We start from the raw sequence: 17384 nt of genomic DNA, 5'->3' as shown, positions 1-17384 counted from the left end.
TTTTTGCAATTTTTTCTTTGAAACTGATAAAGCAGAATGATCAAAAATAGTTGGAGACAAACGGAGAGCCTCTGGTTTGGAGTTTTGATTTGCATGACTGGAAGATGCTATGCAAAGAACAAATGATGACAGTTTCTACTGTAGTTCTCTATATCATTATCAACCCTTATCAGCTTTTGTTTTCAAAGCAACCAGATGTGTTGCATGTGCCCACTTTGTACTGGGTATCTTGCAAGTCAAGGAAAAAAAAACAACGAGCATCTTCTAATATGATGTATGTGTGAAGACAGTTAAAATTAGGAACTCAGCTGTGCTAATAAACACGGAGTGTACAAAATATTAGGAATGGCATTTTAATAATGAGCTCCATCCGATTGGTTGCAATCAGTGTGTCAATTTGTGAAGCCTTTTTTAACCTCTCATAATCTGAAACTCACCCTCGGGGGAGCTGAGGCTTAAAAAAAGGTGAAATCAATAAAGAATCAAGGCTTTCATGTGGACTCCCTTGATCAGGCTGTCTCTGGCAAAAAAAAGTACACATTCCCAATGTTTTTCACAGTTGAATTTGACGGGGCATGTTTTAAAGACCATCAAGACTGATAACTATTAATGACACGCAGAAAAAAAATCCAGTACATCGAATACATTATTCAGTATGCTCAGACCTAGATAGGTACACTGCTGCTGATATTTATGTACCAGAAACAACTACGCATGAGCTTCTTTAATATTCTTTTTGACCAATAAACAAACTCAATATGTACAAGAAAGAAAGCTATTTGGAGGCACAAAGAAGGATTTTCAGTGGTGATGGAGCACAAAGGGATTTTTTTCTTTCTGTACAGCCCGCACAGGAAGGGATGCTGTATTAACTGATATGTGTTGATGTTTATTAGCCTTGATACAAGTCTCGCACGTTGTTCTAAAAAGTTAAAAGCAAACTGAAGCGAGTCATATATCAAAGCGGTTCAGGGCAGGGAACCATGATTGATCGTGCACCTACTCCTGGTCAGATCAATTTGAATTTTTCAAAATAAACATTTCTATCATTGTCTAAAATCTGACAGGTTACTGTGAGAAAAGGGTTCACTTGACTGCGTTAATAGTGGAATAAAAGGCTGCCACAAACACTTTGGCTGTGTTGTGTCTAAACAGCGGAGACAATGACACTGCGGGAGGTCTGTGTTAAACATTCAAAAGTGTGAAAAAAAGAAATAAATTTGCCACAAATAATAATATTTTAAAAAATCTATTCCAACTACATCGTATTAATATAATCATATTAAAGTTAGCACCGAGCTGACAAGCAGTGCTTTGGAGGCATTTTCCAAATTCAGTGGAAATATATTGGCTTCCACAGCATGGGGGGAGATCTTAATGTAGGGCTACAGCAAATGCTTATAAATGAACAAGTGCTGAAGGTGAATTCCCACAGTCAGATTTGATTGCGTGATGTGCAAACATTCAAAGTTGCATCATCAGTGCAAATGTAGCTGAATTTTAACCTATGATTAAAATTTCCAAGAAGGAGCAGTGATCTCTGATTCATGATAATGTGTATCTTAAGTAGTAGCAGCTGCAGGTTCTCAGAAAGCAGTAAGGGAGGTGTTGGGAGTTCAGTAGATATAGTTAAGACTCACTGAGGATAAGAGTGACCATCAATATTATCCTCATGGATGATCATGAGCTGCATACAAGCTGTTTCGTCCAATATCTTAGACACGGATGGAGAACTCTCTGTGTTAGGAAGAAGTTGAGCAAAAAGTAATCTCGGCTCCTTGTTTGCTATTTACATTTCTGGAAGCACCTGCATATGGTGGCTGCGCTCAGCCATAGAAAGGGGTGTAGAATGACCCACCCCCCTCTTGCAGGGTGACTGGATAACAAGTGTGAGGTAGTGAGGGAGAGGTGGAGAAAATAACCTCAATTTACACTCATTTTCACATTTCTTTGGCAAATGTTGCAACATATTGGGTTTTGCTTCAGCAGAGCCTGCTTTCTGTCCGGTGTGTGTGCTTGTGTGTGGGATGTGTAGACAATGGGCAGACTCTCCTGGTCTCCTAGTTGTCCTAACCCCCTGCGGCGAGGCTGAATAACACACCTCATCCTGGGCTTCTTTTCTCTCGCGCACTCATTTTCACACTCCCCTTTTCTCCACTTCCAAAAGGCTGAGACAAAAGCAGGCCTGTGTTATCGCCACTTTGTTTGCGAGTGTGTGCGTGAGCTTGCGTGTGTGTGTGTGTGTGTGTTTGTGTGTGTATGTAGAGGTCCTTTCTTGCTCCTTCAGGAAATGGTGCATCAAAGAGCATTATGTAGATGCTTGAATAGCTGCTGTTCAGGGTCTATCGGGGGTCGCCATAATTTTGTCTGCACCTTTCTTTATTTTAAGAAAGAAAGTAGAAATGATCACGAAAGAAAAAAAATGTTCTTTTTGCAACACGGCTTTACAAAGCAGTGTTTTATATTTTCTTAATGGTTTTTCCTTCTTTTCCCGAGACAAATATGACGTCTTAGCCTTATGAGACTAATTACATAATTATTTCTGCTATTCTGCTTAAGTGCGTCTTAAAAGTGATTTTTCAGAACTTTAAAAGAAGTCATGACAAAATGTTCAATTGACTTCTGCTTTTACTATTTTCCCACTTTACTTTTTCTCTAATTGTTTTTTCCCGTTGTTAATATTAAAGCATGGAAGCCAATGATTAAACACCATAGCCACTCGGTTCTGTACTGCAGTGATGCTTGCTGTACTAAATAGGCTGTTGTACAGTAAGAATCCCCGTTAGCATCAGTAGACACAACTTTTCTTCCTCTAGGTGTTCTAGAAAACATGGAGCATTCAGCATGTGTTGCAATGTGTTTAATAAAAAGAAAAAACAGCTTCTTTAACAAAGCCAAGATCTGTCATCTTACCTCACACATCTTACATCTATATGCAACCATTATGTATGGTTACCCTGCAATACAAGGCAAATCATCCTGATTTTTCTATCTAAATTTGCCCCCTTGCATTACACAGTTAATCATTTACTTCAGCCAATCTCTCCAATCTTAATGCCCGTCTCAGAGAACCATTTTATGTCCGTTTCCATTTTTCACAGGACTTGTGATGAACTACAATATTAAACCAGGTAGAATGCTCATTTTCTACCCATCAAAAGGCTCAGCATGCGAATGTGAGATTCCTGTGGTGTAGTAGAAGAGGAAACGGATCACTGAGTCTCCCTAAGGTCCTGCACAGTGATTAGGCTTTAGATAGGAGATCATCAATTCATACTGGGATCTATACCGGCTGTAATGATGGGGGAGTGTGTACAGTATGTGTGTGTGTGTGTGTGTGGGAAGGGGAGCAGGGGGAAAGATAGTCAATTAAAATGTGAGGCAGGCTAAAGAGAGTGATTATGTGCTGACCTTTCCAGCAGTTTTAGACACCGTGTCCGTGAAAGGGTTATAAGGAAGTCTAAATGGAAACAGACACACACAGATGCACATACACGCTCACACACATACGTAGAATTACAGACTTTCCATACACTGCGTGCCCTATGGATTGGAATTAATTAAACTTCTAGGTGATATAGTGGAGGCTGATTGGAAGCTAATGTCCTTCTGACTGTTTACCTGCCCAGGGCTGGAACTACACACACCATATCTAATGAGCTGAGGAGTAGGATGAAGAAAGCGCAGCCACACACATTCTCTCCTACACACTGCTGGGCAATTAAAAACCTTCCTCAGCCAAGATTGTGAAAGTTGTAACGGCTTGCTAATTCTCTGTGACTGAGTGGTGGTGGAAAGGCCTCGAGTGTGTTTGTTTTTGCATGTGCACAGTTTGATGCAAGCTGCCTGAGAACTCCTCATTTGTGACTATGTACAGTACAACAAAAAAAGTCCCGTTGAACATTCTTACAAACTCCTGACCTTCAGATCAGAAAAGCCACTGTAAATACCTTTGTTGCTAGAGGCGTTTCTTTAATTTTCAGGAACAGAATATGAACATTTTCTTGTTTCTGATGGGGAGAATGTGAGATCAGATATAGAAATAAGGAAATAAGGACCTAGCTTTTCAACAGTTGTGAAGCGCTCACATCTAATTGTCATTCACCAGATGTCTAAAATTAGGATTTTCTTGTTTTCTACCCAGTCAGTGTTTATGTAAATGTCGTCTCACAAATCTTACACTCTACTCTGAACTCACCTGCTCAGTTTCTGGAGATAAATGAGTCCCCCTGGATTTCTGGTTCCTTTTGGACACCTGCTCCCTCTCCCTTACCCCCTCCTGCCACGAACTTGCAATATTTCTTGAAGATGTGTGATTATAAATATCTAAAATGTTATACTGAACTTTTTTAAATCACTGAAAATGGTTATAAAGTCTAGTGGAAGTGGATATAATGCATTTTAAGTGTTCAGTTCAAAGACAGTTTTGTGGAATTACTTTTACATTAGGGTATAACAACTGGAATCGCCATTGTAAAAGTGGGCTAGTATATAGCTGGTGTTGTACATATTGATAAAAGGCTTGTATACAATATTCAAGTACTGACCCAGGAATGGGCAATACTGGCTAGGCTAGTTAGTTAAGTTGCTTTGTATTGATTGGGGATTTCAGATAATATCATGCCAAGGTGTGGCAAAAAAAGGGCGGTCCATCCAAACTGTCAAGGGCGTTTAGGTTTTGTTTTTAGCTAGCACTAAGAATCAAACAGTTAGTCCATTGACAAAAAGTGTACTTAAAGAAATGTAGATTAAAACTACCAAAAATCTGCACATTTGAAATCCGACTTTGAGTTCAGAACAAACTGATCTTTCTGTTACGCCAAAAGAAGCAAAAAAAATAAAGAAAAATCTGGAATCTGCGAGTAAGTGGTGCAAACTTTGAGTCAAAAACCATCCAGATTTTTCAGTGTATCATTAACATTGTTGGCTGCAGCCCAATAATACCAAGGCAAAAGAAAACAATACCAGTTAAAGATTTTTTGAAGAGAAATCTGCCATGATTGCAATGGCAAGTCAGCTCTTCTGATCTAAGGCACCATACCAATGTTCATTTCCACAAATGACATTATCACCATTCTTACAGCAGCCATCTTAAGTGTGCCATCCATTCATGGCTATTCAAGAAAGTTGATTTGAAAGCAATCTCCGGTGTCTGCAATTCTGCGAGGCAGACATTACACTGGGCACGGGCAATGTTAGAAAAGACACAACATAGCAATAAATATAGAAACTGAGAGACAGGGGACAGTGATAAAGGGAAGAATAGCAGCAGAGAGTGAAGGTGGACATCCTGTATGGGAGGCAATCGGCGCGCAGGTTGGCTGTCCTTTATGACTCTCAGGGCTCATAATAACTGAGCTAAACGTTTATATTAACACAGCATATCAGCCTTGCCATCAGAGCAGTCAATGATAGAGAAAAAAAGCACACATAATTATACCGGGGGCCTCGAAATGAACTGTCGTTAGTTTCATAAACATACAGAAGGAGGGAGGGGAAACGTGAGAGAAAGGGAGAGAGAAGCAAAATCTAATTTACCCCTTCAAATCACATTCATAGGCTGGGACTGTCAGGGACCTCCTGAGAGTAAAAGATGAGGGAGAGAGAGAGAGAGAGACAGAGAGACTTAGGAGGTGGAAAAGGTCAGGGGACCTCAGCTTAGAGAAGATAGCCAAATATTATGTTAATATGGACTCCATTTTACATACAGAGCTAATCAGCGTGGCCCAGAATTAAAGGGGCAGATAATTAATTCTAGAGTAAGGGGTTATCCTCTTTGCCTATTGTCTTTGCAGGAAAGAGGAGGGCAAAGAGAGAGCAAGGACAGAGAAAGGGAGAGGAGTCCCTCAGCCTGTGTTGAACATGCAGTGATAAGGGACGAGCCGGGACATGGGAGGAAGCGAGAAGTGACAGAAAAGGAGAACAGGGGAGGGATTCAAAGGAGAAAGTGCAAAAGTATGTTGGATGGAAGTCACACAAAGGCAAATCACAGAAAAAGGTCTCGGCGTGGCAATGATGTCTGCCAGGGTGATTTTCTTACACCTTCTTCACATCTATTCTCTCATTTCTATCAATGGAAAAAAACACACTGTGAGGGATGGACTGACTGGTTTGGGCACGTTCTGGACGACCATCAATGCATCGGAAGGTGTGATAATGGTGTTTGATAAGTGCACTTGATATATATCCTGTCAGCAGCATTGTGAACTACAGGGCAAAGGTGCTGGGCTTGGAGGTGATCTGTCCTAACAGATAATGTAAGTCAGTGAATCATATTGTGCCCTAAATCCAATTTTTCTCTTACAAAAAAGTGCAAATAAATAACAGAAGGATGAGATGTCTTGATTTGTTTCTAATCCAGCGTCACCTGTTTATTATTTATATCTACCTATCTGATTTAAGTGACTTTGAACGTGCTGTGGTTGATGATGCTAGGCGGGCTGGTCTTTTAGAACCTGCTGATCTGCTGGGATTTTCCAACACAACCATCTAAAGAGTTACAGAGTGGTCCAAAAAAAGAAACTATTAGCATTAGAGCATTTCTGAAGGCACAACACATTAAACCTTGAAGCAAATGGGCTCCAGCAGCAGAAGATCACACCATGAAGACTGCCTGGTCTGATGAATCCCGATTTCTACTGCAGCATTTGGACAGTAGGGTCAGAATGTAGTGTAAACAAGTCATCAGATCTCAATCCATTAGAGCACCTTTGGGATGTGGTTGAATGGGAGATTTGCATCATGGGTGTACAGCTGAAAAATCTGCCGAATGATGCTACGATATCAATATGGACCAAAATCTCTGAGGAATGTTTCCAGCAGTTTGTTGAATCTAAGTTACGAAAAGTAAGGCTGCTCTGAAGGAAAATAGAGCTCACCTAGCAAAGTGTAACTAATAAAGAGCCCAGTGAATATGAGTATTTAGTGGTAATATATTTCATCCATTTGCTTCCACTTATCCTTTCCAGGGTCGCTGGAGCCTATCCCAGTTGTTATAGGGGGAGAGGCAGGGTACACCCTGGACAGATCACCAGTCTAACACATAGAGACACAGACAACTATTCGCAAACCTATGGGCAATTTAGATGAATCAAGTAACCTATCCCCACTAACTGCATGTCTTTGGACTGTGGGAGGAAGCTGGAGTACCCTGGGGAGAACCCACACAAACACAGGGAGAACATGCAAACTCCACACAGAAAGACCCCAGCCTGATGGTGGAATTGAACTCAAGACCTTCTTGCTTTGCAGCAACAGTGCTAATCACCGTGCCACGGTGGCCTGATGCTGCCCGTATATATATTTCATGTAGTTTCATTTTTCCTCCCAGAAACAAAATGTATGTATGGTTGAAAACAAGATGGATAAGACATGGTGTAAATTTGATAATTTTATTCATTTTATATGGTCTTTTTATCCTGACCTTTTTAGTTACAAGATTGCATTATCCAGCAGAACCCTTCTAAAGGTGTACAAAATTTGGGGTTTTTTCATTGCAGTACAATGTGGTAAACTGTTACACACCTGAAAGCTCGGTCCTTCTTTATTTCTCTGCTTCAAGAAGCTGAACCGATTCTCTCTCTCTGCCTCCATTATTCCAGGCTCCTGTTTATACCACGCACACCCGTACATTCACTCTCACACACTCGCGTGTACATGCTGAATTGTCCAGCATGGCGTAATGTAACTTTACACACAGAGAAAAAAAAAAAAACCCACACCACGCAACAGTGTCTTATTGCATTAATGTGACACTGCACAAACAAGAAATATTTGTACATGCATGTTGTACTGCGCACCCAGCTTAGGTTGAGTATGCCCTGTTTACATGGACTAATGTCTGTTAGCAGGTACTTACTTTGAAGTATCATCCCACCATGCCTGTAGAGCAAGCTCAGATTATGTTGAGGCTGTCACTAAAGGGTATAAACATAGGCCTACACAGACGTGTACCCACACTCACTCATGCACAGTTAGAACGACATACTCACACACACAAACACCGAGAGCTTACATTGTATCAGTCTCCCTAAGCAGTCTAAATGCATCGTCTAGCTGGCCTCAGAAGGTGTGCATCACCGTTCTGATTTACATACGTGAAGTGCAGCAAATGCAGCCTGATGTTTTCACCTCTGCAAAAAAAAGATTACACCGGCTGGCGCTTTGCAACATGAAACGTTCCAGCTGAAATGTAATTTTCACCCCCATTGTTGGGGGATGAAACCAGGCAAACGACAAAAGATGGGATATGACAGAAGAGATACGGCAGAGGGAGAAAAGAATAAAAGACTGGGAGGAGAGAGGGAAGAAAGGATAAAAGAAGGGAGATCCAAGTGTTTGATATTCCAGGGAATCACAGCTCAACGGGAAAGAAACCATATCAACTGGTAAAATAAGATCATGCATAAACTGACCTGTGAGGTAAAAACAACAAAAATGAAAAAAAAAAAAGCCTGCTTCCAAGTTTCCATGTGAACCTTCCTCTTTTTTCCCCTCTCTGTTCTCTTTATTCAAACTCCAACATTTAACACTGTATTTAACACTGTTAATCAATTGACCCCCATTGTGGGCTAATCCCTAACTGTGCCTAATTCACTGGGCTCAAAGCGTTATTCGACTTAGCTCTGTTCACTATCTTTTCAATGACATTTACCCAAATGGGACTAATATGGCCTCACCAGATTCACTTAATTTCCATCTGCTCAATTTGGTGAAGGATGAGTATGAATATGTGGCAAAAGAGGCTTGATTCATCCTTCCTTTCTCTTGCTTCTTCTGCAACCAAAGCGGGGACATTTCCACCTTCAAAAATAGTATTTACAGAGTGGAAGACACTTGAAAAAGCTTATGTATTTTATCCAAACATGCCATAATATCTTAGGATCTTGTAGAGAAGGAAAAGTGAAGCCCAACAATCTCAAAGCAGTTGAAACAAAACATCGGCTTTCTTTTGCCTCAGTAGAGTTTTAGTGTCTTTATAAATTTCAGCCAATGTATTTCATAGAAGCAGTGTTTTGCTGGTTAAATCTGAGCCGTGTTCAATAGTAATGCAATCATCTGAGTTTTTACTCCATTTTCTGTCTCTTCTAGCTCAAAGACCAGAGGACCAGAGTGTGCAGCTGAGACATATGCATGAAAAAAATACAGATTAAAAACACAGAATCTTATATATGTGGTTGCTGAATAAGATACCAAATTACCATCATTTACGTGCATGGTTTTAAACACGTTTTTGACAGAAACTGTTTCTTATCATCAAAAAAACAAAAACCTGAGCAAATACAAACCAATTTTTGAAATAAAAAGCAACCGCTTCCTAAACCTAATATCTGGTTGTGCCAGTCTTGGCAGCAAGAACTACAGTGAAGTGTTTGCAATAACTGGCGACGAGTCTTTCACATCACCGCGGAAGAATTTTGATCCCCTCTTATTTGCAGAACAGTTTTTTAATACAGCTACACTGGTTTTCCAACATGAACAGCCTGTTTCGGTCATGCCGAAACATCTTAATAGGATCTCAGTAGGATGTGAGTCCAGACTTTGACTAGGCCACTCCAAAACCTTCATTTTGTTGTTTTGAGCCCTTCAGAGGTGGATTTGCTGGTGTGGTTAGATCATTGACCTGCTGCATAATTCACTTGATCTTAAGCTTCAGAGCACAAACTGATGACCAGACGTTCTCCTTCAGCATTTTCTGTTAGAAAGCAGAATTTATGGTTCCATCAATCAGTCGTCGAGGTCCCGAAGCAGCAAAGCAGCCCCAGGCCATCAGTCACCACCACCACGTTTGACTTATGGTATGACGTTCTTTTACGAAATACCGTTTTATGCCGGATGTCACAAGTTGGCTGCCATTTTTGGCCAGGCTTTTTTCTAATGTTGAATCATGAACTTTGACCTTAACTGAGTAAGGTGAGGCCCTGCACTTCTTTAGATGTTGTTCTGTGACCTCCTGGATGAGTCGTTGATGTGGTCCTGGAGTAATTTCCAAAGGCCAGCCACATTTCTCCATTTGTAGATAACGGCTCTCACCATTTTTGCTGGAATACCAAAGATGTCAAAGAATTTATTTGTCAGCTGTTGCTTTGAATTTTGGCATGATGTGCTGCTTTTTGAGATCGTTTAGCCTACTGCACTTTGACAGACAGGTTTTGTTGAAGTGATTTCCTGATTCAAAAATTAGGCCTGGATCTAGCTGTGGAAATGAAATCAAGAACTTGTTCCACATAGGGCCAGTAGGGTTTGGATAGCTCTTTTTTTGCCCCATAATAAATGAAATCATCATTTAGTAACTATATTTTACTCAGGTTATCATTGTCTAATTTTAGAAACTGATTGATGATCCGAAACATTTAAGTGTGACAAATATGCAAAAAACTATGACTTTTTTTTTTCTCAGTACAGGATGTTTGAGAAGGAGAAATAAAAAGAGGGAAGATTAAAAGAAGGAGAGCATAGAGAAGAAGCAAGAGAGGAAGGGGAAGAGGAAAACAGAAAAGAGAGAAGAGATAAATGATAAGATGGAGAGTGGGAGAAGGAAAAAAGGAGGACAGAAAACGGGAGATAAAGAAGAGGAAAGAAGGAATGAAGAAAGGGCGATAGGCAGTCATGTAGGTTATATCCTGGTGTCATATCTTTAATGTGAATTTTGAAATCTCATCTTGTTTTCTGGAATCTAATGAACATAATACAGTTCTGCCATGGCACCACACATAACAACGTGCCATTACTTGATCTCACCCTTTCTGGAAGTCACACTGACATAGTTAAATCTCAATAAGTGCAAATAACAGACAGCAGTACATCATGCCCGCTGAGCTAACCTCTGTGCTTTTGGATTTATCAGTAGTGCGTCAGCAGATGGCATTAAGATGACATGCTAGTGGTGTAAACAATACACCATATACTATATTGTTGCTTGTCAGGGGAATATTATCTGCAATTTGCCTTCATATTGCATATCTCTCCCTCTCAGTGAGGTACTGGAGGTTCATTGCTTCTGATGAATCAGGAATGAAGAAACATTTACTCCGAAACATTGCCTTGGTTGTTGGCAATAACAAAGTTCTGGCCCAAATGAACTCTAGCTATGTAATTGTAAGGGATTTTTTGTTGTTATTGAGAAGCGTTTTTGTACAATTACTCCCATTTCCACTGTCAGATATATAAGCCATTGGAAGGGCAGAATGCACGATGGTTATCATAACTCAGAAATGCATTAAAAAATAACTACGCTGCGGCTGTCAAAGACAATTGCATTTACACACGCGCACGCATCCACACATGAGTGAGCACTTAGGCGCACATACGCACAGATGCAAGCCCACTGAGGCAAACATGCACACACATTTAAGTGCACACATACGGAGAGAGAAGGTGTTCCCACAGATAGTGGACTCGATGTTCTTAATCCGAAGCAGACCCCATCTGTCTCCCATTATAAAGACTCTGCTTTAGCCCCAAGAATGTCTACATTTCATAAATATTATCTGGGCCTGGCAAAGCTGGCCGGACAAAAGCCAGAACGCAGAGCATTTCTCAGGGCCGCATCAGAGCATAATTAGCAATCATAACATCATCCCTACATGCCATGCAGTCTTATTCTCTAGAAGCTTCTTAATTGCCTTGAGGTACAAACAAAAAAAATAAAGAAATATCTATTTCCTTAACCTAGAGAACATAATTAGATAGCAGGAATAACAGCTTAAAAGTGGGTCAAGTAATCCTGAATAAACAAAAAAAGTTTAATGAAATTACTCCACTGGACATGAGGGCAAGCTATTTTCCTCTGCTTGAAATCCCCCACACACACAAACACAAACACACACACACACACACACACACACACACACACGGTATTGAAGGCAGCAACAGCCCTTTGGGCAAATGAGGTCTGGGGTCAAACATGTTCCACTGTACAAAAATGTTGTCCTTCAAAAAAAAAAAAAAAAAACCCCAAAACAGAAACAACTGAAAGAAATATCTAAACTGTTCACCTTTCATTTTCTACGGCTTAAAACACCCCACGTGCAGGAGGGAGGAAACAGCAGATGATATACTGAGGAGCAGGGGGAAAAAAGATGTAAGCTCATTACTGAGACAAGTTTTAAAACCAGAGAGTGGAGAAAAAAAAGAAGAAAAGTAAAAGTTAAGCACTTCCTGAAACTTCAGCTTCCTTTCTATCTATCTTTCTTGAAGAGTTTACCCCCTCCCTGCCGTCACCACCACTACCACCTGTACCCCCCCCCCCCCCTTCTCTCTCTTACTCATTCTCTCTCTCTTCACTCTCTTTGAGTTAAGGAGGGTAAAGTAATCGTAATGAAATGACCCCGCGAGGCACGATGGCAGCCCTTGCCTGATAAGTTATTCCTGACTGGCTTTTAAGCTGCTGTCAAGCAATTTCCCTTGAAACCTTGCTTTGTTTTTTAAGGATGGTGTGTGTAGTTGCGGTGGTGGCGGTGTTGGTGGTGTGTCTGCGTGTGTGGTGATGGCGGCGGCGGTGGTGGTGGTGGCGGTGTTGGGGGAGGGAGGTGGGTGGCGGCAGAGTGGAGGGGGATGCTTTGACACCCCTGCTTCTCTCCCATGAGGGGTACACAGATGACAACCTCAAGGTATAGGTATGTGTGGTATGCCTGTGTGTGTGCATGTGAGCGCGTGGGTGTGTCTATGTATGGGTGCAGCGGGAGACATCTCATAGATGACAATCCCGCTAATTGAAATGACAGATTATTCTAATGTGCAGAAAGTCATTAAAAACCCTGCTGCCGTTTTTCTTCCTCTTTTTTTTTCAGTTTCCCTCGCAGAGAATATTTCTGACTCTAAGTCTGAGCTGGAAAATCTGCACTTAAAGGAGATGTTAGCTTTCCTTCCTTCAAGCTCATGATTATTATCAGGATCACCTGCCACATAGTTAACATCCAGGAGATACTTTTCTAACTTTCGCTCAAATGAATGCCACTGCTAAGTGATAAAGTTCGTGGGGTTGGACAGTGCATTTTTTTTCATTTCCACATGAAGCCGTCGAGGGTGCGTGCTCTGAGTGGATTGATAAGCCACAGTATTAGTGATTATTCAGGGCAACTACTGCATGTGCAGCAGGATTATTTCAGCTTACCACTGGCTTTGAAAGCTAGGACACGTTCCCAGCACTTCTTGTGCTATCTTGCCGAATACAATGCACATGCTATATTGCATTATTTTTAGCTCTCCACATGTGACGACTTTGAAAGAAGCCAGAGTCGAGCTACGACAAGCCATAAACCAAGACATATCTGCGCTCTGTGACATCCAATATCCCTGTCATTACCTTGAAAATTAAGGTCAAATGTCACATGTCTGTTTTTGTTCTCCATCCCTTTCCCAACTACCCCTCAGCAACTGAGCATGAGTGAGAAGTGAATATGTGGGGTGTAAAAATGAAGTTTGTCGCAAGATGCAGGGTTAGCAGTGAAATCGCCCAATGCACGGCTTGATCCAAAACCACAATAGGCTGTCTTAGTTAGCGTTGATAAGTGTTGCCCGGGCTCTCCGTAAGGACCTACTGTTCTTTTTTTAAGTCAAAGGCTTGTCAGCACATAGAGTTCTGGCACGTTGTGCGTGACTTTAAGATCGTGAATGCAAGGCAGATAGGCGCAGTAAATTTCTCTGCATCCAAATACTTCCTCTTTTCTGTCTGAATCGCAAATATCCCACTATTTTTCAATTTCCAGTTGTTGCCTTTTTTTTACTTTATTTTTTATTTTTTTATTCCGCCCCCCTTCTCAAGCAGGCAGGCTACACTGATATGGCGTCACAAGATCCTAAAACATTCTGCTGGCTGATATGGAATTTCTCCATGCAATAGATCCAGACAGCTAAAACACCAACCGGGGACACATTTTTCCATTTCTTTCCTCTGTCTCCTCTCCTCTCCAGCTAGTCCTCCTCCATTGACATTCAGCGGAGGTAAATATTTAACAGCATGCTATTGAGTGCCGTGTGCAGTGTGGCACAGGCCAGGCTGCGGTAGAGATATGTATATAGACAAGACTGTTTTATTAAGAGTCGCTGCAGACATATTAAGGTAAAGTATGCCTGACACCTAGGGAGGAAATTGCCAGTATATGACACTATTCCTCAATACTGTGGCAGCTCGCCTCGGTGCAATTTTGCACAAGGCGAGTGACAGAGAATGACACGCAGAGCGGGAGGGAGAAGGAATGAGAGAGGGATGAAATGCTGAGAAAGTGTGCAGGGTGGTTCGAAACAGGGGGGTGTGTCTTCAGGTACGTGCACAAATGTGTGTGTGGAAGTGTGTGCAATGTAGGTGGCATGGTGTGGTGACATGCAGAGTTTGTAATTGCCTTACCCCATGTGAGGGATTGGCCTAGAGATAGTGCTGTTTACCTGCGGTCCACTATGTTTGTTGTTTGTGGGCGTGATGGAGGCCGAGGGACTGCGCTGAATGATTAAGCTGGAGGCGCTGGTGTATATGCTGTAGGCAAATACACAGCAGTATATGTACAGATAGACAAAAGAGGAGAATAACATCCACACATGCGCAGACGCAACACTTTCGTGAGGCCCTTGAGTAGTTGCATTTATGGTGGCTTTCATATATTTAAATTCCAACCTTTTTTTTCCCAAAGAAACGCGCCCAAATCGAGAGTTCTGGTGGCTCAGCTCAAAAGGTTCTTCTGCAACACATTCATGCTTCATGGAAAACCGATTGCAAGTCCAAAAGATCAGCTTTAGATGGAAAAAAAATCTGTTACCTAACATCATAAGTATGTCCGAGCATAAACGCCTGAAAATAGATATTCTTCCATGAGTGTTCAGTTTAATTTATGACTCAGCCATGAATCATTATGAATCAGACCATTTTTCACGATTTTTTTCCATGTAGGCCTGTTACACAAACACATGTGCACCCTGACACACAAACATTCACACACAAACCAGCCTTCTAACACTGAGAAGGCCAGTCCCGGCACAATAATGTGGTCCCATTGTTGACACGTAGAGGGCACTGTTGCCTACAGTGTCAGACTTGGTGAAAGTCTGGCCTGCCTGTGCTGTCTGATGGCCTGTCTTTCCCCTTGAAAAGACACCAATTCACACAATTACATTCTAATTAAAAAGAACAACCTAATTAACCTAGGGAATGTATTCCATAATTTGGTAATTTTCACACGATCATCCTTGTGCTTGTAAATTATAGGTGATAAAAGCAAAAGCAGAAATTAATGCCACTTGCTAATTAAAATGGGGAGATAAACATGGGCTTATGAAAATGGGGGAATTGGGAGAGACTTTATAGTTTTAAGTAGTTTTATTATTACCGTGTCAAATATGAATTTGAGTCGTCATATTTTCTTTGAAGACTCAAAGCTGTGATTGGGATGAGCGGAGCATCACACAGCATGCTTTGCTCCTTGCCAACTCCCCAAAGAGACAGATATCCAAGCGCTGCACTATATCTTAAACATGCAGAACAAGAGCCTAGCTGAAAGTGATACCCCAGATCAAATTGCTATCATAAATTCTTCATAATTCAATAAAAACAGAGCGCAGACTTTGTGTTACTAATACATTTCCATTGTCTTTTCTATAATCTTTTTTTTTTTCCAGAGTCCCGAGACACGCTGTTGTGCGCCGGAATGGCAGCACTTGACTGCTCCTGACTTGTGATTCGAAAATTGAGCTAAAGGACAAAGAGGTGAAGCGACAATGAAGTGGAGAGACGCAAGGAGCGAATGGAAGCACAGACTAGTGGCACACTTCTGTGGCTCATCATCACCACCTATTCCCGTTTAGCAATATATCTGTCAAAGCCCTCATCACCATCACACGGTAGAGTCTTCGACTGATAATGACCCATTTAAAGTAAATAGCTCTGATCATCAGCATAGCAACCATTATCATAGATATATGGCCAAGCATGTGACTACTGAGGTGTCACCAGCAAACTGAACGTTCGCAACTTGTGCATGTGTGTGTCTGTGTGTGCAACTAAACATCCAGTTAAGCAGCATTAACCTACAGCTATAGCTTTTAGCTTAATACGATACTCCAACGCTCCTCTGGCAAATGGCCTAACTATTCAAAAATCAATTTCTGTTATATTACGAAACACATCTGATTCATCAGTTGAAATGACTAACTCCAATGTATAAAGCAAAATTTTAAATTACCATTAGGGTTCGTAGCATTAAAAAAAAATCATACTAAAAGCGACTGAAATTATAAGCCTACGCTTGAAAATGGCATGTAATGATACTTATTTGATTCAAAATTCACAAAAGAATCACGTGGAAATATTCAAAATCTTGGTGAAGTACAATTGGAAGTTTAAGGAGTCACAATATTGTGTTTCAGCATATATGGCATACATGGCTGCATTTACTTCCACCTTAAACCATTTAACTCATGTGGACATTTGCAGAAATTGAATTTGGAGCGCTCCAACGTATGTCTGGTACTTTTATACTATATATCGCATATATACTTTATTATATTAAAAAGTGCAATAAGGAAAAGGCTGGTGCTCTGTATTTTATGTCTATTTTGAATCACTCGGTGTTTGCCTACATTTATTAGATTTGATGTAATCAGGTAAAAGATACTGTATGTATCAATATGCAGATGCATATGAACGCTAGTGTTATGCATTAGCATAATTTCATGCATACTGCGTGCCTAAGTATTGCATCTTTTAGTGCTGGTCACAATCAATTGGGGGACAGCATAAAATGTTCTGATAAATTATTCTGCTACAAAACTACCACAAGAGAGCTGTTTCAAAATGACCCAAATGTAATCTCCCAGAATTAGCTGGACCATGATGTGTGGCGAGCGCACACCCTCTTGTCCTTTACTGGAAATAATATATATTACACCAGTGCTTCAGTAATTATGTTTTAATAAAATCATTTATTTAAAATACAAACTTTAATGATGTTTTTTAATTGATAGTATGCTTTAATGGCTGCAGATCATGTACAACAAAATCATGCATGCTCACACACATACACATACACACAAGCATACATGCGCAGGCAGTTCAGGTGGTGTGTGCCACAGCCTGAAGCGATCTGTCTGCTGCGGTGACTCTTGACGCCCCTTCTATTTCTGTCAGACCATCAGCCGTAGTGAAAAAAAAAGAAAAATTTAAGAAAAAAAAAAAAAAAAAGTCACTTGTTTGCTTCTGGTTCTGTAACGACCGAGAGTTTGCTTTAATGACCCAGGGTCCGAGGGCAGGAATAAATGTTTCTTTGCTTCACAGGCAAAAGCTGTGAAGAGAAGCCCTAAAAAGGATTCAGTATTACCCATATGACAAGAGTGCTTTCAGATACATCCGCTGAATGCCAAAAGTGCCAAAGCCACAGTTTTGATACAGCAGTTTT

The sequence above is a fragment of the Simochromis diagramma genome, unplaced genomic scaffold (genome assembly GCF_900408965.1).
Source record: "Simochromis diagramma unplaced genomic scaffold, fSimDia1.1 OVJJ01000602.1, whole genome shotgun sequence".
In the NCBI taxonomy this organism is placed as follows: Eukaryota; Metazoa; Chordata; class Actinopteri; order Cichliformes; family Cichlidae; genus Simochromis; species Simochromis diagramma.
This window is presented reverse-complemented; position numbering follows the sequence as displayed.